General features: G+C 44.9%; 1 protein-coding gene across 1 annotated transcript in view; it reads right to left on the bottom strand.

Annotated features, from left to right (window-relative positions):
- Positions 1 to 21,483, bottom strand: part of SLC16A2 (solute carrier family 16 member 2) — a 323,980-nt gene that overhangs the window by 146,611 nt on the left and 155,886 nt on the right. The gene's annotated exons all lie outside the window — the stretch shown is intronic.

Below are 21,483 nucleotides of genomic sequence, written 5' to 3'. Positions count from 1 at the left end.
ACATCTCGGATCTGCTTTAAGGCGTTAAATGCTTTTTGAGTGCCCTGTAGTTAAACCTTGAAACCTGAACATTAAAGCAATCCTAAAGCGAGATCACAAAGGCTAAACTGGGAGTAGTTCGGTATGCAGTGTTCCCCAACCCTGCCCTCAAGGCCCACCAACAGTGCATGTTTTGTGGAAATCCACACAGGTAGTTAATCAGCTCTGCTGAGACACCAATTACCTCACCTGTGCATGTTTGTGGTTTCCTGCAAAACATGTACTGTTGGTGGGCCTTGCGGATAGGGTTGGGGAACTCTGCTATAGTACATATAGTACTAGCCAAACAGAGTATTGCAGGGCCCCAGTAGTTTCATACATTGGATTAACCACTTGAGGACCCACCCTTTACCCCCCCTTAAGGACCAGCGCTGTTTGATGGGATCTGTGCTGGGTGGGCTCTGCAGCCCCCAGCACAGATCAGAGGGCACGCAGAGCGATCAGATCGCCCCCCTTTTTCCCCCCTATGGGGATGATGTGCAGGGGGGGTCTGATCGCTCCTGCTGGTGGCATGTTGCGGGGGGGGGCACCTCAAAGCCCCCCTCCGCGGCGACATTCCCTCCCCCTCCCTCTCCTACCTGTCTCCCCAGTGATCCGGGCTGCACAGGACGCTATCCGTCCTGTGCAGCCAGTGACAGGACGTCCTCTGTCACATGGCGGCGATCCCCGGCCGCTGATTGGCCGGGGATCGCCGATCTGCCTTACGGCGCTGCTGCGCAGCAGCGCCGTACAATGTAAACAAATCGGATTATTTCCGCTTGTGTTTACATTTAGCCGGCGAGCCGCCATCGCAGGCTATTCACGGAGCCCCCCGCCGTGATTTGACAGGAAGCAGCCGCTCGCGCGAGCGGCTGCTTCCTAATTAATCAGCCTGCAGCTGGCGACGCAGTACTGCGTCGCTGGTCCTGCAGCTGCCACTTTGCCGACGCACGGTATAAGCGTGCGGTCGGCAAGTGGTTAAAATGCAACAGGACAACAATAGACAACCTATGATACTGCAGTCTTTTTTTCAAAGAAAGTCTAGCAGATTTTATGGATTTTAAAACTAATAAAGTATCTTACAACCATTGTTTACATTTACATATACCCTTCAAGAAGAAGTTTCACATATGAAACCCTGTTTGCAATTATTGTGCTGTGTATTATTGTGAGTTCATTCACAAAGAAAATTGCACATCCCTGCCTTGCAAACACTACCTTTTTTGGCAGATTTAGAGTTTTTTGTTTAAAAACTGTTGCAGGCTGTTTTTTTTTCTGCACACAAAAATTCACATCAAATGTGAACAAGCTCATTGATTTATATGGGCTGTCATTTGTAATGCACTTTGCAATGCGAAAATCGCACAAAAATAAGCAAGTGAAAACTGAGGTTTTAAATTATTTTATAAATTTATGCTTTAATGTTTATCTTTTTTTTCTTTGTGCTACAGTTTAAAATGTTTGATTTGGCATTAGAGAGGTGGCTGCCCTAAATTCCCTGTAAAGAGTATAATCTACACATTCAACAATTTTATCAGATCATTTCTGCCTGTTTCAAAAAGTATTACAGCTGTGCATCTCCACAATGAGTAGGGCCCCTCCCTGTGGAATGAATGTGTCAGTGTAGTAAATCCAGCAAACATGGAAAGGTTTGAAGGGATCCAATAAACGTTACTTTCCTGCTTTGTGCAGAATTAGGAACAAACCAGTAATCCCCAGTTTCTTTTAAAGAATCCACTGCGCCCCAATACACCCACCGCATACGTAAATGCCATGCCCTCCGACCTCCTTCAAGCCAGCCACAAGCACAGTAGGTGGCAGTTGTAATACACATGTGCAGCACTGCATCCAAAACGTATTACAACTACCTTTTAGTTATATAGATAGCATAAAGCGAATTCTTGGCAGGATTCTACAGATTATGACTTTATGTAAAAATGTCATTAACAGTTGGATTAGCACTGCCTATTTATCTAGCACCTGATAGTCGTGGCAGATTACATGAGTAGTGGAGTTAAACACATGATAAGCACATAAATAAAATGAACATTACTCCTTATAAAAAGGAAAAAAAAAAGTTTTCTGCTTCGTAAGGATTATGAATCACTCAGATACAAATCAGCGTTTCTTACAAAAATGCAGTCTGGATTGGAAGCAAAATGTATCATTTGGAAATACTGTGCTCCTACGTCCTAAACTTGGATCTATACAGTGATAAGAATATTTAGTATAAATTCTGTGCTTTTAGCAGTTTATCCATTTGAAACTTACCAAAGCTATTTAATAATCAACTTTCATTGCTTAAAATCTAAAATTGTTAAAACTAGTCCAAGGTATTTTGTAACCTCTGTCCCCATTTGTATTGCAACTGTGACCACAGGGTCATTCTCAGCTTAACCAGACATCAGCAAACATGTCCTTTGGCCTTGTCTAGTCATTCATCTACTCAAATGAAAAGAATAAAATAAAAAAAACAAAAACTTAAAGGGATACTGTAGGGGGGGGGGGTCGGTGGAAAATGAGCTGAACTTACCCGGGGCTTCTAATGGTCCCCCGCAGACATCCTGTGTTGGCGCAGCCACTCCCCAATGCTCCGGCCCCGCCTCCGGTTCACTTCTGGAATTTCTGACTTTAAAGTCAGAAAACCACTGCGCCTGCGTTGCCGTGTCCTCGCTCCCGCTGATGTCACCAGGAGTGTACTGCTCAGACACAGACCATACTGGGCCTGCGCTGTGCGCTCTTGATGACATCAGCGGGATCGAGGACACGGCAACGCAGGCGCAGTGGTTTTCTGACTTTAAAGTCAGAAATTCCAGAAGTGAACCGGAGGCGGGGCCGGAGCATCGGTGGGCGGCTGCGCGGGCACAGGATGTCTGCGGGGGACCATTAGAAGCCCCGGATAACTTCAACTCATTTTCCCCCAACCCCCCTACAGTATCCCTTTAAAGGGGAACTGAAGAGACAGGTGTATGGAGGCTGCCATGTTTATTTCCTTTTAAGCAATACCAGTTGCCTGGCAGCCCTGCTGATCCTCTGCCTCTAATACTATTAGCCATAGCCCCTGAACAAGCATGCAGCAGATCAGGTGTTTCAGACTTTAAAGTCAGATCTGACAAGACTAGCTGCATGCTTGTTTCTGGTGTTATTCAGATACTACTGCAGAGAAATAGACCAGCAGGGCTGCCAGGCAACTGGTATTGATTTAAAGGAAATAAATATGGCAGCCTCCGTATACCTCTTACTTCAGTTCCCCTTTAAGGGCTAATTTCCACTAGCCACTGCGCGCAGCAGCACTTCCTGGTCTGCGATTACACAGACTAGTCCCAGAAGCCGTGAAAAAATGCAAAGTCGGCAAAATCGCTATGGCAATCGATTCGGACAGCAGCAGCATTATCCCCTATGGCAGAGTTTCCCTGCACGATTTGCTTGCAGGGAAACTCTGCTGATTCGTCTCGATTTACGCAGCAATGGAAATGGGTCCTAACTGTTGTCTTTGGCCCAGTAATTGTTTTGTATATTAGCAAGAATTTCACTTTAAATAAAGAGAACCCGAGGTGGGATTTAATTATGTTACTGGGGCACAGAGGCTGGTTGTGCACACTAAGACCAGCCTCCGTTGCCCCATGGTGCTCCTCCATGTCCCCCCTGCGCGCCGCTATACCCCCGCAGTGCTGGTGACACGCAGCGTGTCAGCAGCACAATGTTTACCTAAGCGCTGTCTGTCAATGCCGCTCCCCCGCATCGGCGTTTCCCGCCCGTGACCCTTCCCTCCCGCTGATAGGAGGGAAGTGACGCGGGCGCGTAGCGCCGATGTGGGGGAGCGGCGCTGACTGACAGCGCTTAGGTAAACATTGTGCTGGGGACGCGCTACGTGCTGGGGACGCGCTTCGCCAGCACTGCGGGGGGTATAGCGGCGCGCAGGGGGGACATGGAGGCACACCATGGGGCGACGGAGGCTGGTCTTAGTGTGCACAACCAGCCTCTGTGCCCCAGTAACATAATTAAATCCCACCTCGGGTTCTCTTTAAATAAGAACTGTATTATGCATTCTATGAAAGGCGACCCAAATCTCAGTTTTCTTCATTTGCATTGAATTTGCTCTAAAAAAATTGAAATGGTTTTCCCTGTTTTTCCCTTATAAGGACAGGAGCCTGATTTACCAACAGTCTCCAGGGCTGGAGGACAGTGGAAAAGAGTGGGGCACAAAAGCAATTTTGCAAATTTGGCCTGCATGTTTTACATACTGTCCTATTAGGTGGCATAAGTTTTAAACCCTCCCTAAAATCAGAAAAGGCAATTAAGAGGATCATTTTAAAGTCTGATTGTGATTGGAAATACATTCACTACCTGGCAAGTAAATCAGTACAACAACAAGAATATACTAAGCCTTTAATGCCCCATTCACAGTGGTGCATTGTGGTGTAACGGCCACTTTGCAACCTGGCTTGCGTTACTGCTAAACGCGTGCGTTAACAGTACAAGTGAAGCATACTTTTGATTGTATGCTTTACTGTATGTGACAACGCGGCTGTAACAGAGAACACAACGCAATCCCAATGTGAACGTGGTCTAAGGAATCCTAGCAGTTGTTTGCTATGGCCATGTAAGCATTGCAAGCTTTTGCTGCCTGACAGACAATTTCTCAAAAATCCAGGCAAAGTTTTCAGAGAAAAAAAAATAGGGCGCAGGGACTAATGGTGACCACTAATGATCCAATCTTTTTCATCCATTTTTACCATTTCTATGTAACATAAGGGACGGCCTCTTGCACAGAAATTGTGACTTCAGGGGAATTAGACATATTATCACCATTGTGTATTTGTATAGTGATGACCTCTTCTGCTTTATTTTTGCTTGCTGTACATAGTCATGTCACCTGTCCCCTCAGAGGAGTTCACAACCTAATCCCTACCAAAGTCATTGTCTTATCTCCCTGTCATACACGAAGGTCAATTTTGGAGGGAACCAATTAAATGAAGATATGAGAGGAAACCAGAGTTCAATGCAAACAAGGGGATAACATAGAAACTCCATGCAGATAGTGTCCCGGCCCAGATTTGAATAGGGAACAGTAGAGCTGCAAAGTGAGAGTGCTTTTAACTATACCACCATGGCACTGGTTATAGCAACAAAATCAGTAGGTCAAAGGTAAGAAAACTTTAAGTTCATAATTGCCATACAAATACTTTAAAATACAGTGGGTTGCAAAAGTATTCGGCCCCCTTGAAGTTTTCCACATTTTGTCATATTACTGCCACAAACCTGAATTAATTTTATTGAAATTCCACATGAAAGACCAAGTGGAACGAAAATCATACATGATTCCAAACATTTTTAACAAATAAATAACTGCAAAGTGGTGTATGCATAATTATTTGTCCCCCTTTGATCTGAGTGCAGTCAGTTGCCTATAGACATTGCCTGATGAGTGCTAATGACTAAATAGAGTGCACCTCTGTGTAATCTAATGTCAGTACAAATACAGCTGCTCTGTGAGGGCCTCAGAGGTTGTCTTAGAGAATATTGGGAGCAACAACACCGTGAAGTCCAAAGAATACACCAGACAGGTCAGGGATAAAGTTATTGAGAAATTTAAAGCAGGCTTAGGCTACAAAAAGATTTCCAAAGCCTTGAACATCCCACGGAGCACTGTTCAAGCGATCATTCAGAAATGGAAGGAGTATGGCACAACTGTAAATCTACCAAGACAAGGACATCCACCTAAACTCACAGGCCGAACAAGGAGAGCGCTAATCAGAAATGCAGTCAAGAGGCCCATGGTGACTCTGGACGAGCTGCAGAGATCTACAGCTCAGGTGGGAGACTCTGCCCATAGGACAACTATTAGTCATGCACTGTACAAAGGTGGCCTTTATGGTAGAGTGGCAAGAGGAAAGGCATTGTTAACAGAAAGCATAAGAAGACCCGTTTGCAGTTTGCCACAAGCCATGTGGGGGACACAGCAACCATGTGGAAAAAGGTGCTCTGGTCAGATGAGACCAAAATGGAACTTTTTGGCCAAAATGCTATGTATGGTGGAAAACTAACACTGCACATCACTCGGAACACACCATCCCCACTGTCAAATATGGTGGTGGCAGCATCATGCTCTGGGGGTGCATCTCTTCAGCAGGGACAGGGAAGCTGGTCAGAGTTGATGGGAAGATGGATGGATCCAAATACAGGGCAATCTTGGAAGAAAACCTCTTGGAGTCTGCAAAAGACTTGAGACTGGGGCGGAGGTTCACCTTCCATCAGGACAACGACCCTAAACATAAAGCCAGGGCAACAATGGAATGACTTAAAACAAACCATATCTGTGTGTTAGAATGGCCCAGTCAAAGTCCAGATCTAAAATCCAATCGAGAATCTGTGGCAAGATCTGAAAACTGCTGTTCACAAATGCTGTTCATCTAATCTGACTGAGCTGGAGCTGTTTTGCAAAAAAGAATGGTCAAGGATTTCAGTCTCTAGATGTGCAAAGCTGGTAGAGACATACCCTAAAAGACTGGCAGCTGTAATTGCAGAAAAAGGTGGTTCTAGAAAGTATTGACTCAGGGGGCCGAATAATTACGCACACCCCACTTTGCAGTTATTTATTTGTAAAAAATGTTTGGAATCATGTATGATTTCCCCCAAAGATGCAACGCGTTTCGCGGGCACAGCCCACTTCTTCAGGCAATAAGCAGGGGATAAACAACTGTAAACAAAAGACAGAGGCATAGCTATAAATGTTGCCATAAAAAGATACAAATGGATTATTATTTAGTGTAATAAGAATAGTATTTCAAACATAGTGTTTAGTGATATGTTATAGTAGGGGGCTGATTGCAAGGAATGGGTCAGTGTAAACTACATAATGTGTATAGGGGAATGGACTAGATAACAGTGGTAAAAGGTAGTTAGTAAATCAGATTAAATTGGTATCAAATTGACCGCTTTAGGTATATTTCAGTAGAAGGTAGGGAATGGAATAAGTTGTAGCTGGCAAGAGAGAAAAAAAAAAAGGGCATGTGTAGTGGTTAAAAATAAAGATAAAGACTTACCAGCAATTCAGTTATAGCAAGCAGAGCACCTCTGTACTGTTGTGAGGTCGCTTGCTGCTTTAAATGTGTTAATGCTGGCAGCTCTGGCCTATCCAGAAGCTGCTCCAGTGTGGGTGGGTGGAGTCAGTGGCCATGGTGACAGAGAGTCCTCCAATCAGCTGCTGCCAGCTGTAAGGAGTAGATTGGTGTGCATGTGGTCTTACATAATATGCATGCTTTCTCTGCATGCACAGGGCGGTGTTGTCAGTGGGTGGAGTCAGTGGCCATGCAAAAAAAATTGGTTGGAAATTATTGGAAATTAATTGAACCACTTTTTGCACGGAAATCCTGGGGAAATAGAACGCCAGGGTGGCTACAGCAGCAAGCGACATCACAACAGTACAGAGGTGCTCTGCTTGCTATAACTGAATTGCTGGTAAGTCTTTATCTTTATTTTTAACCACTACACATGCCCTTTTTTTTTTTCTCTCTTGCCAGCTACAACTTATTCCATTCCCTACCTTCTACTGAAATATACCTAAAGCGGTCAATTTGATACCAACTTAATCTGATTTACTAACTACCTTTTACCACTGTTATCTAGTCCATTCCCCTATACACATTATGTAGTTTACACTGACCCATTCCTTGCAATCACCCCCCTACTATAACATATCACTAAACACTATGTTTGAAATACTATTCTTATTACACTAAATAATAATCCATTTGTATCTTTTTATGGCAACATTTATAGCTATGCCTCTGTCTTTTGTTTACAGTTGTTTATCCCCTGCTTATTGCCTGAAGAAGTGGGCTGTGCCCGCGAAACGCGTTGCATCTTTGGGGTATTTTCAATAAATGTGTATATCTATACATTTACAGTCCTTGGTGTCTGCTTTAACGGAGGCGAGTCCACCACTTCCTCCCAGCAATTTTTTAAAAATTTTATGTACTTTTATCCTTCTGGCGCCTCTGTTCACCTACCAATATATTTGAGTCCACCCCAGGTGGAGGGGTGATCTACCCCCTTTCTTCCACTCTACAGAGAGCGACTTCTTAATCCTGAGTGAGGACAGGTCTAATCTCCTCACCTGCCTAATGAGTGGTTACCTAGGTGGTAACCCGTGTTTGTGAGTATTACCATCTCACTGTTTCATTTATCCAATCAATTTTGACATACTACACCATATTGGGCTCTCGTTTTCTCTTCAACTTTATGTATGATTTTCGTTCCACTTCTCACGTGTACACCACTTTGTATTGGTCCTCCATGTGGAATTCCAATAAGATTGATGCATGTTTGTGGCAGTAATGTGACAAAAATGTGGAAAACTTCAAGGGGGCCGAATACTTTTGCAACCCACCGTTTTTTTTTGTTTTTTTTTATTACTACGGTGTCTCTCTAAAGTTAAGTCCCCAGGCCTGATGCGCTTTATTTTCTTCACATTTCTCTTATTCCCCAAAACATGTTTGCCAACAACAAAACTGAAAGCCTAACTGCGCCCAGTACCAGACACTAGACCCCTGCTGGAGGCCTAAATGAGCGTGGTTCTCAACTCTGAAATGTGTAGGCACACTTGGGCCTTAACAAGTCAGGATCTTTCAGGCGTTTCTTTCATGGGAGTTCATGTTACCATAGCTGACTACTTATTTGTGCCTTCATCTGTCCACCTCTGCAAGCATATACGCAAATGTATTAACTCATTCCATTATACCAGCATGGTGTTCAGATCTTTTCCTCGTGAAACTTACAGAAATACATGTTTCCCAAGATTGTAAGGCTTTATCCTCTTATGCATCTCTAGGTCTCAGAGACATAATCCACCCCTCTCTGCTCCATAGTGCCACAGTTACAAGAACGTGCTCCTAGCACTGAAACATAACTGAAGATGAATTGTACCTGGAAATCCTCAGTAATTCCTTACATATGCGAAGGAGTTTATAATGGAGCTGGCTCAAGCAAGTCTGTACAACAATTAATCATGGTTATGGTTACTGGACCATACTTTGAAAAGGAGACATTATTGATAAGCAGCTCTGAGTTTCATAAACAATAGCTTTGAAATCTTTATTCTACAGAACATCTTTCAAAAAGAGTATACAGAAAATTATTGCTAGCGTTTTTCTAAATTAATACATTTAACATTCCATAAAATAAATCACAAATTATGATTCTAAATATACCATATGCACCAGCGCTGACATGCCACGCCGCCCTACAACCCGATGGACACAGGTAGTTTTGGTAACCGCATTAGCATATAAGCCACATTATTCACCACAAAAAAAAAAATGTGCTGAAAAGTTACCCCTTCGGCTCATACACGAGTCATTCACAGTGGGGGCTTGTGGAACGAACATGGAGTCGGCAATAGAGTGTATGGGCAGTGGAGTGTAGCAGTGATACGGCACTTATTTCAGATGTCTGTCTGCCTGTCTAGATTAGATCACATGAACATGGGGGTGGAGTTATGACTTCATTCCCCCAGCATCCTTTGCACCTGTGGTTTGGAAGAAAAAAAAAAGGCCTGGGCCCAATTTCACTCTGGTAGCAGGGATTTCAAGACCATATGTGGAATAAGGACCCAAGGCGTGAGAAAATCACACTTTTATCATGTGTGCTTTGAACCTAAGTTGCCAAGATACTTAAAATCAAACTGTAATTTCCACAATTCTGCCCTCGCTTTAACAGTTTAATGCTCAGCCATGAAAAACAAAAAGTTTGCTTTCTTAAAACAAAGTATTTGCGATAATTCAGGTTGGAGTGAGCTCCGAGATGTCTCCCAGTGCATCACTGATGAAATATGCAAATTATCCACTGTTGTCCCTGGAAGCTAGCCACACCTCCAGATCTGCTAGAGTGCAATGATGTGTCAGCTTGTTAACCCTCTGGGCTATATAATTACATCGCCCAGAGGGTTAATCCCTACCTCTCACCATTAGGTTGCCCCCTCCAACATCTTCAAGAAGGCCCTCCCTTTTTAATCTGGCCTACCCCCCCCCCCCCCCCACTAGTGCTCTAAACCTGCAGCTGAACTCTGGTCCCCTACCTTTCGTGTCCCCACCTCTCCCTCTAGATTGTAAGCCTTTGGGCAGGGTCGTCCTCCTCCTTATGTCTCCTACCTGTTCATGCACCTCCATTACTGTACATCCATCCTATGGATCTGAGTGAACTCTTCAGTGAACGTGACTTGCCTAATCTCCATGCTCCAATCCAGTGACTGACTAAGCATTACCTTGTACTCATACTGTGATTTGTGATCTGGTTTGCATGTATTCCTGTGTGGTCTTATTGCTGTATGTCACTCCTAAATATTGTCTGTAACCTTAACTTATGTACAGCACTGCGTAATATGTTGGCACTTTATAAAAACAATAAATAAACTAAGCGTCAAAGTGAACCTGAAGCCTGAAAAAAAAAATGAGATTAACTCACCTGGGGCTTCCCTCAGCCCCCTGCAGCCGATCGGTGCCCTCGCAGCCCCGCTCTGACGCTCCAGGACCCGCCAGGAGGCCGCAATAGCAGCATAGGGGGCGATATACAGGCTGGGAACGCGAACAATCACTCGCGCTCCCATGCCTGTCTGCCGGCGACGGCTAAACCGGAGGTGTTCGCCGGCGGGTCCTGGAGCGTCAGAGCGGGGCTGCGAGGGCACCGATCGGCTGCAGGGGGCTGAGGGAAGCCCCAGGTGAGTTAATCTCATTTTTTTTTCAGGCTTTAGGTTCACTTTAAATAAAATTGTTCTCAGGTAGTAGAGAGCTGGGGAAGAGATTTGAGGGAGGAAATACATATTGCAAAGTGTAAGCAATAGCTGCCAAGGAAGACCCTTGGGAGCAAAAGCTGTGCAGAGATTTAGTGATTAAGATCTTAGCCCACCATAGAGAGACAGAGACAAGTCAAGCACCAGTGGACACTGGCTGGAAGAGGCAAGCTCACGAAAATGTACAGGTATAATATCTTCATAGCTAAGTCAGGTAATCACTGCTACTTTTTGTTTGTTTTTGCTACATGCTACACTACTTTCTTTCACATCAGTTCTATTAAAATTGCTCTGGGTTTCAGCAAACATATAAATGTGTACAATGTGCACAATGCTCCATATCATTCCACTGCACAGCTGCTTTATGTCCACCCCAGGAGACATTTCATTAATGAACCTGTGTTTTGGTAATGTGTGCTATCAGGTTCAGCTCCACCCCTTCCCTCCTTGTGTCTGCCTCAAGAAGTTACACTGCATACAATAAATTGTCATTATTACCCAAAGCAGAAAGGAATGATAGCTCCTCCATGTGTCAAAGATTGAAATGCTTTTCAAGAATATATGTCAAACTCAAACATGCCTATAAAGTTTTCATAAAATAGTCTCCCAGAGACACAGCGCTACTGGATGATTAATAGAACGGTCGTAAGTTGCAGCTGACAAGGGCAAGATCCAAGCAGTTCCACACTCTAGTAAAAGTAGGTATGACACAAGTCAGAAACACATTTTCAAATAAATTAAGCTTAAAAATTAGAAAGTAGTTTCAGAATGTTACAGGCAAGTCATCACCTAAAGAAATAATGCAACATTTAGTTTATTTTTCTACACTTTTTCAATTTTTAAATAAATCTGTCCTTTGCACATAACAGCTCTACATCCATTATCGGATCGGACTTGTTTTCTTAGGTGGTATCTTATTTTCAGAGGTAGTATTTCAAGGATATAAGTAAAAACAAAATTACAGCAAGAACACTGTGCTGCTTATTTAGCCTTCAGGTGAGGCTAGGTTAACCTCCTTAGCGGTAACCCCGTGCTGGACACGGGGTAAGCCGCCGGAGGGTGCCGCTCAGGCCCTGCTGGGCCGATTTTCATAATTTTTTTTTTTGCTGGACGCAGCTAGCACTTTGCTAGCTGCGCCAGCACTCTGATCGCCGCCGGCCCCCGCCCGATCGCCGCTATCTGATGCGGCGCGCGCCCCCCCCCCCCCCCCCAGCGCTGCCTGGCCAATCAGTGCCAGGCAGCGCCGAGGGGTGGCCCGGGACTCCCAATGACGTCCCGACGTCAGTGACGTCATCCCGCCCCGTCGCCATGGCGACGGGGGAAGCCCTCCAGGAAATCCCGTTCTATGAACGGGATTTCCTGATCGGAGATCGCCGAAGGCGATCGAAGCGGGCGGGGGGATGCCGCTCAGCAGCGGCTATCATGTAGCGAGCCCTGGGCTCGCTACATGATTTCAAAAAAATAAAAAATAAAAAACATTGCTGCGCTGCCCCCTGGCGGGATTTTTCATACCGCCAAGGGGGTTAAAAAAAGCCCAAAACAAAATAAAACAAACCCCTCACTCCTCAAACAACAATACATACATCTGATACTGAGGTGTAGAGACCATACAAGCCTTGTCACTGCAGCTCTACAGAGACCTATGAACCTATGGCGATAAGACAACATTCGCAGATCTGGCCATTCCAAGACCAGCCATATAGAGGAAACATCTTAAAGAGAATCTGTAACGTTAAAACGTCCCCTGGGGGGTACTCACCTCGGATGGGGGAAGCCTCAGGATCCTAATGAGGCTTCCCACGCCGTCTGCCGTCCCTCGGGGGTCTCGCTGTAGCCCTCCGTACAGCGGTGACGTAATATTTACCTTTGCAGGCTCCTGCGCAGGCGCTCTGGCTGCTTTCGCTCCGAAGGAGGCGGAAATACCCGATCTCAGTCGGGTCCGCTCTACTGCGCAGGCGCAAGTCTCCGGCGCCTGCGCAGTAGAGCGGACCCGACTGAGATCGGGTATTTCCGCCTCCTTCGGAGCGAAAGCAGCCACAGCGCCCCCGCTGGAGCCTGCAAAGGTAAATATTGAATTGAACAGTCGGCACAGTCGCCGGCTGTTCGGAGGGCTGCAGCGAGACCTCCGTGGGACAGAGGACGGCGTGGGAAGCCTCATTAGGATCCTGAGGCTTCCCCCACCCGAGGTGAGTACCCCCCAGGGGATCTTTTTGTCGTTACAGAGTCTCTTTAAGGTGGCCACACACAATACAATAAAATGATCCGATTTTACAGTAATTTGATAAAAACGATCGGATCTCCTGAAAAAAAATCGAAAGCTTTTTTTTCAATCCACTGAAAAAATCCGATCGGATTTCCCGCTTTCTTCGATTTTAATCGATCCGGAATGCCAGATATTTTTCTTCAATCTTTCTAAAGATTGTATGGTGTGTGTTGGATTGTCAATTTATTAATATACACACCCTAGCAATTTTCTCAGAGTTTCCAATCATTTTTATCATAATTGGGGGAAAAAATTAACATGTGTGTGGTACATTGGTCATATTTTTGAAATGTTACAATCAGTCAGAAAAATTGATTGCAATTCTTAAATTGAACAGATATTTAAAAAAATGTATGGTGTGTGGCCACCTTTAGATCTACAGATGCAGCTGACAAACCTGAGCTAAATGCCAAGGTTTCCAAACCAATAAAGCTTTGTATACATCAGGCATGGGCAAACTGGGCCCTCCAGCTGTTACGGAACTACAAGTCCCACAATGCATTTGCCTTTGAGTCATGACTGTGGCTGTCAGACTCCTGCAATGCATTGTGGGACTTGTAGTTCCTTAACAGCTGGAGGGCCAAGTTTGCCCATGCCTGGTATACATGCTAGATGGTTCTCGGCCAATATCCCCCCCCCCCTTCCCCCGATGCAACAGCAAGACTGCTGGAGCAGAATGTCCTCTTGGCTGAGTGCAGGCCAAGGCTATTGTTCTCCAACTCTCTCCACCCCCTCAGTTGTGAATCAGTCCACTGCCCATACCACCCAGTAGCAACATAACACACACACAGGGTAGTGACATGTCTGTACAGAACTTGGCCCCAAACTGTCGCGTCCTGATCCCTGCCAGACAGTAATTGTTTGTGAGTGCATATGCATCTTAAAGAGACACTGAAGCGAGACTAAATCTCGCTTCAGGTCTTATATATAGCAGGGGCACGGGTGCCCCTGCTAAAACGCCGCTATCCCGCGGCTTAACGGGGGTCCCTTCACCCCCAACCCACCCCCCGCAAATGTTGGTCGGAAAATGGTCGCTGGAGATATCCTTCCTGGAGGCAGGGCTAACGGCTGCAGCTCTGCCTCCCAGCGCGTCTATCAGACGCGCATCGCCGCCTCTCCCCCGCCCCTCTCAGTGAAGGAAGATTGAGAGGGGCGGGGGAGAGGCGGAGATACGCGTCTGACAGACGCGCATGGGGCAGGGCTGCGGCGGTTAGCCCTGCCCCAACCAGGAAGCGCTCCCCCGCTGCACGGAGGGGGTTTGGGGGGACAGGGACCCCCGTTAAGCCGCGCTATAGCGGCGTTTTAGCAGGGGCACACATGCCCCTGCTAGCTATGAGGTCTGAAGCGAGATCTATTCTCGCTTCAGACTCTCTTTAAAGTGACCCTGAAACGAAGGGGAAAAAATCGTTTTATACATATCTGGGGCTTCCTACAGCCCCCTTCATACTGATTAGTCCCTCGACAACATCTTCCGCCATCTGCAGCCTCCGTAATCCAGCCTGGTAACTTTGGGAGCTTTCTGCGAATGTGCAACCTTGGCGTGCTCGCTTCCATTGCCGGGAGGCTTCTGTGCCTGCGCAATACAACTGCACAGGTGCAGAACTCTCCTGACTGGAGGAGCGCAATGGGGGAGCACGCGGCAAACTGGTCCCGACTGGAAGCAGACTGGCCCCAACTGACCCAATTACCAGGTCGAATTGCAGAGGCTGCAGGCAGCGAAGGATGGCGACAAGAGACTAATGAGCATGTAGGGGGCTGGAGGAAGCACAGAGTATGTATAAAACTTTTTTCCTTCGTCTCAGGTACACTTTTAAGCCTCATCTACACGGTACAATTTTTCATCAGATAGACAGATCTATTAGATAGATCTAATAAGAAATTGCATCGTGTGTAGATGTCCAAATTGTTTCAGATCTATTTTGCGATAGATTTTGCTTTGATAAGTACCCAAAATCTATTGCAAGGTCTAACGCAATCCGATTGGACCAGTTGGAAATTATTAATGAATCTGTCTAATAGATCCGATCTGGTGGAAAATTGTACTGTGTAGATGGGCTTAAGAGGCACTCATTGAATGTTTCTTCCCTCTCCTCAAACACAAATACAGCCTTTTTGAAAGCTACTTTTGCATGCACTTTGGAGAAGTATGCAAGTGCCTCTAAGAGCCCACAGAATTTCAGTACAGTATTTCTGCATTCCTGTACCTCCCGTTTACCCATGTGGAATGTTCCAAATGCTGGCATAACACAAATCCTAGAACCAGGTGCATGGCATGCAGAAGAGGAAATTCAGCCTCCTATTTTTATGCACATGAAAAAAAAAATCCTCTCATTCCATTCACTATTAGGACTACCATAACATTTTTGTAGACCAAAATATGCCCAAACTACACCCCATCCCTGGCTACATACAGGTAATTTCCTAGCAGCAGAGAAAGGAGCTAGATCAGGCATGGGCAAACTTGGCCCTCCAGCTGTTAAGGAACTACAAGTCCCACAATGCATTGCAGGAGTCTGAGGCTAGGTTCACAGTGGGATGTTGCATTTAGGGGACTTTATAGGGCACATAACGTGCCCCTAACGCAACGCCTGGTGTTCTCTGATGTGGACGTCAGACTGAGCCGCGTTGCGCAGCTCACTCTGGCGTCCGTGATGCCGTGATGCGTACTCTTGGACTCATGCGGCATCACGTGGTCCCGCCCGGCCAATCGCCGCACAGAGCAGCGCTCCAGGAAGTAAACACTGCACGTCACACCATGCAGTGAATATTAATTAGCTATGTGCCCAGCCGCTCTCCCCTCCTCCCCAACATGACTGAGCATGTGCAAACAGTCTAACGCGGTTTAGCCGCCTATAACGCACAGCATGCAGTACTTTCTCTTGACGTGGAGCGTTACAATGTAACGCAATGTGGGCACTGTGAACAGCCCATTGATTTTTCATTACTGTGCGGTGGGGCTGCGTTACAGGCTGCACTAACGTTCGCCTGTAACGTCCCACTGCGAACCTAGCCTGACAGCCACAGTCATGACTCATAAAGGCAAATGCATTGTGGGACTTGTAGTTCTGTAACAGCTGGAGGGCCGAGTTTGCCCATGCCTGACAGATAATGAGAGCTGCACTCTAATCAGGGTACAACAACTGCTGCAGGTGTGCTGTAGGCCAGGGAACTCAGGATTACAGGCTTGCCTTTACCAAAAAGTGGGGATATTGACTGAACAAACAGTGATGTAAACGCAGTGGTTATTGCATGTTATAGCCTTAATTCTAGGCTGTATCTCTCCATTTTACTCGGCTTGTGAAGTCTACTAGAAACTGCAGAATCTCCCCTAGTGACATCACTTAACACACTTATCAGACCTGCAAAATCAGGCATTATAAAAACTGACAAACCTTTCTACCGGATTTTTCAAAACATAGAAAATCCTATAGAATGTTTCTAAAATATAAATGGCATTTATATTTGACAGATGTACATTTGCAGCAGGAGGATTTCACTCCATACTATTCAATAGCATGGGTGGAGGTGAGTGCAGGCACGTGTCTCATACCCACATCCAGTGGTCATCGATAAATACAGTTGCTTAAAGAGGCAGTCTTCAAGCAAATGCAGTCATAGCATTCAAAATCTATTGGCCCTCATTACGTGGGAGTGGTAAAATTGGCATGTAATGGAACAATGAAAATTGGGCGCGTACTAGGCTTAAAGAGAAACTCCAACCAAGAATTGAACTTGAACCCAATCAGTAGCTGATACCCCCTTTTACATGAGAAATCTATTCCTTTTCACAAACAGACCATCAGGGGGGGCTGTATGGCTGATATTGTGGTGAAACCCCTCCCACAAGAAACTCTGAGTACGTACTCCTGGCAGTTTCCTGTCTGTGAACCTTGCTGCATTGTGGGAAATAGCCGTTTACAGCTGTTTCCAACTGCCAAAACAGCATGCAGCAGCTACATCACCTGCCAACAGTAAAAATGTCAGAATGTAAATCAGGGATTTAAAAGATTTTACAAAGGGCAAACTCTGACTAAATCATTTATACATAATTATTGTAAAAATTAAGTACTTTTTTATTACATTATTTTCACCGGAGTTCCTCTTTAAAGGACAACTGAAGATAGAGGTATATGGAGGTTGCCATGTTTATTTCCTTTTAAGCAATACCAGTTGCCTGGCAGCCCTACTGATCCTCTGCCTCCAATACTATTAGCCATAGCCCCTGAACAAGCATGCAGCAGATCAGGTGTTTCACACTTTAAAGTCAGATCTGACAACGCTAGCTGCATGCTTGTTTCTGGTGTTATTCAGATACTACTGCAGAGAAATAGACCAGCAGGGCTGCCAGGCAACTGGTATTGATTAAAAGGAAATAAATATGGCAGCCTCCGTATACCTCTTACTTCAGTTCCCCTTTAAGTGTAATGCCTGGGATAACAAGTCCACAAGAAACTGGACTCCGCAACAGCCACCAGAGAGGTATTCCAAATCGAAATAAGCTTTATTGGCAGTTCCAAATACATTTAGCATTGCCAAAGCAAAATATCATTAGCATGGGAGGGGGAATTAGGGAAGGTTATACGGGGTTGGGGTATACACTCCATAAGGGTGTGAAGGATATAAGGGACAGTATAGGGGGCTGGGTGAGGAGGTTACAGGGGGCAGTATAAGGGGTATACAGTCCATACAGTCTGTAGGGTATTATGTTCCTCTCAGTTGGCGGCAGGCAGCGACATATCAGGCCACCATTTGCATGGTTGTTTCCTCTTCCCCCAGTAGGATGTCAAGGTTCCTCTCCTCGTCTGTGGAGGTGAAATCCTGGATGTGGGTAGATAGTCTCAGGAAGTGGGCAGTCCTCACAGGTGCATATTTGTTGCAGTGTAGCAGGAAGTGTGCATCATCCCCCGGCCCCCCTGGTCACAATGCCTGCAGTTTCTCTTCTTCCATGGTTTCCATGTCTGTCTGTGTGGTATTCTTCTAATAAATAATTAGAACTACCTGCCAGGTCTTTTTCTTCAGAATCCCTCCCAGAGACCCATGTCTGTTGGCTTCTGGTGAATAGTCCTGCCCACCTGCAGAATAAGTCCACATAGCTTTCTCTATCTAGATAGAGAAGGGCTACGTGCTGAAAGCCTGCAGACACCCGGTTCTGGGAGGCATTTGAAAAAAAAAATGCGGCAGGAAATTCTAACTTTATATTAAAAGACAATCCATTTAATGTGTAAATTACACTGAAAATGTTCCTTAAAAGGGAACCAGAGATGAATGTTTCACACAAAGTCGATAGCTTGTAAAGAATAAATGCTCTACCTGATAATTTTGGCGCTCTGGTGTGCCTTTTTTAGTGTTTTTTTTATTCATTATTGCTCCAGGAAAAATCAAATATGCCCACCAGCTCATATCCCTTCTGCTTCCGGGTTATGAGTGGTTCTGGATGTGCTGTTTACGCTCTAGACAAGCACATCTGTGTGCTTTCAACTTTATTATTCTGGTATGCTGTGTGGCTGCCTGTAGGAAGTGTCTCAAATAGGAATGAAAATGACTGCACAGTGCACACAGATCACACAGCAGCCACACTTGTCTGTTTCAGACTCAGAGCTTCTTTCTCAGCAGAGCAACCCCTCCCATGTCATCAGTGCTCCGAATATGCAAAGCAGGAAAGCTGAGCAAGGAGGGGGCAGGCTTGGGCTTGAAAAGACTCCACAGAAGACTGACTCAGCTATAATGATTCCAGGTCAAACCTAGACTGAATGCTCAGTCGGGGGTTCTTCTCACAGCTGATGACAGACAGATTGAGCAGAGAAGAATGAAACTAAAAGCAGGGTAAGTGTTTACTGTCATGTTCCCAGTGATAAATGTAGTAAAATACATGAGGGTGCTTCGTCTCTGGTTTTCTTTAAGCAATATTTAGCACTACGCGTACGTTTTTAGAGATATACCGACTAAGTATACACACTGCTAGAGGTAGGAAAACAGAAATTGTATGACATAAAATAAAACGTACAAAAACGAGCAGAGCAAAGTTAATTCACGGAAGCTTCTCACAACTGATGGATCCACATCAGCCGGGGGAAACGAAACAACTCAGTAAAAATAGCACATTCACTCGCAGGAAATATCAATGATTTTCTTCTTTCCTACCTTGAACATGAACCACTGTTATAATATATATTTTATTTGTTATTGCAGTGGTTGAGTCTCTTCCTGTTTTCCTGGAGGTACAAAGGATTTATTTTCGCCTTCAACCTATGCATATTTACCTTCCCGCAAAAATGTGCAATATATACATTTCCTGCTGACTTCAGGGAGAAGGAAAACACAGAAAGCCTAAATTGGAGCGCTCTGCAGGGGCAGGAAACACAGAGCTGCAGCCCCCTCCATTCACACCTCAATATATTCCAGAAGGCACCCCCGTTGAGACAGAAAAGCACACAAAAAATCCAGGAAAATATACATGGAGATCCAAACAAAACAGTCAGACAAAATGTCCATAGGAACGAGTATTTGGTGCTGTGCGTGCTACAAGATGGTTTTAGGGTTCGCGCTGCTCATATGGAAGCAATTCTTTTTTATGAACATCTTGCTTTCTTGTATAAGGAAACACACCATAAATCAGGATTTCCATTAATGGGATACATTTTTACCAAGAACCGCTGACATTAAAACAAGAGGCTCAAGCAGGGAAAAATTCTGGGTCGCAGCCTCTCCCCGCAAATCCTCCAGCATATAAAGAACCTGTCCTTTATAGCTCATTAAACTATTCTCTTAACCGGAACCGTACAACGCTGTGATAATTTTGTCAGACAAGTTGTTGTCGTCGTAAACTTCAAACAGAAAAATAATTGGATGGGTACGATGGAAAGCGAGTGCATTTCATCCACACGTCACGCGTTGACACAGACATCTAAATGAAGAGATCCTAATGGAAAATTTAGGTGGTTATATGGGGGTGAAAAAAGCACTTAGAGGATTTAAACCAAGAAACTTAACATAAACTTGTGCTAAGTGCCTGTTTTTGTGCATGAGGAATCAAAGATAACATCGGCAGTTCAGCTGTAGAAATATGGTTCAAAATGTGGAATCTCAATGTATTATCAACAGGAAATCTTTCCTGATTAATGTCCACTTACGAAAACACGTTTGCATGCACTCTTCACTCAGACCCTTGTATAGGTTCCCTGGGATCACTTCAGCACAATGCCTAAGTGCAGGCAGATTATTATATGCAATTGACAGAACATCATTTCAAACTATTCATGCACAAGTTAAACCTCAGGGTCCTCTGACTACCTGCTCAGCCAATGCTTTCCCATCCCAGTTGGGTTGAAGCCAGTGTTACTTACTACAGCTTGCTACAAAGTAACTGCTTTTATAGTTTGTCGGCCAGGAAGGCGTGGCTTCAACTGACACAAAAATTGCTCACCCTCCATGTATTTTAATATGAATATGTCAGGAAATGAGCAGGCAGCTGGAGGTCCTTTGGGAGAAGAGGAGGATCTAATAACTGGTGTAACAGCTATTTTACTATTGATTTTGCACACACACTAAAAAAAAAAAAAATTAAGAGTGTGTGCACAAATGCGTTTATTTATTTATTTTTACAAAACACTTAGGTCTACCCAAATTTAAAACTGTGTTCTATTTAGGAGTAGGGAGTTTTTAATCTTACATTTTTTTAAAAGTATATATGGTAGAACAGGGGAAGAGAGATTTTAGCTACGTTCACAGTGTGTAGTGTCTTCCCTGCCAAGGCAGGGAACAGGAAAGCGGCACTGCACATTATCAGCGTAATGGGTCACATACAGTCAATAAAAAGTATGCTTCACTGTCACTGTTAGGCTCCCTGCACACTGCAAATCCGTTTTCCGATTCCGTTTCTGATTCCGTTTCCGATTTTCCCTGAATACATTCAACAGAAAAACGGATCAAAAAACGCAGCATGCAGTAAAGATTAAAAATCTGAATCGGAATCGGATGTAAAAACAGATTAAAAAGCGGAATCGGAAATGCATGCAGTGTGCAAGAGGCCTTAATGTGTGCGTTTTGCGGTAACTGCATTCAGTGTACTGCATAACATTTGACAGCACTGGCTGCACTGTGAACGTTGCTATAGCTGGTGCATTGTGGTGTGGAAAGCTGTGTTACAAAGAGGCCGTTAAACTGCTCCACTGTGAACGTAGCCTTAGGTTAACTTAGCCTGGAGGTTACTATGTGGAAGTAGAGGACAGACATATGGAAGGGTCACCCCCTACCGATCACCCGGGGTGACAAAGAACTAGCATATACAAAGCTTTACTCTGTGCTTTTACCAGTAACTGGAAAAACTGATGCTGCAAACTAAATGTAATGTGTGCTGATCCTTGTTATACTCCCTGCTCTGTAACTATTCCTCCTCTTCTTCCTGTAAGTAAAT

The sequence above is a fragment of the Hyperolius riggenbachi genome, chromosome 8 (assembly GCF_040937935.1).
Source record: "Hyperolius riggenbachi isolate aHypRig1 chromosome 8, aHypRig1.pri, whole genome shotgun sequence".
Classification (NCBI taxonomy): domain Eukaryota; kingdom Metazoa; phylum Chordata; class Amphibia; order Anura; family Hyperoliidae; genus Hyperolius; species Hyperolius riggenbachi.
Note: the sequence above shows the minus strand (reverse complement) of the source record. Positions and strands in the feature narration are given on the sequence as shown.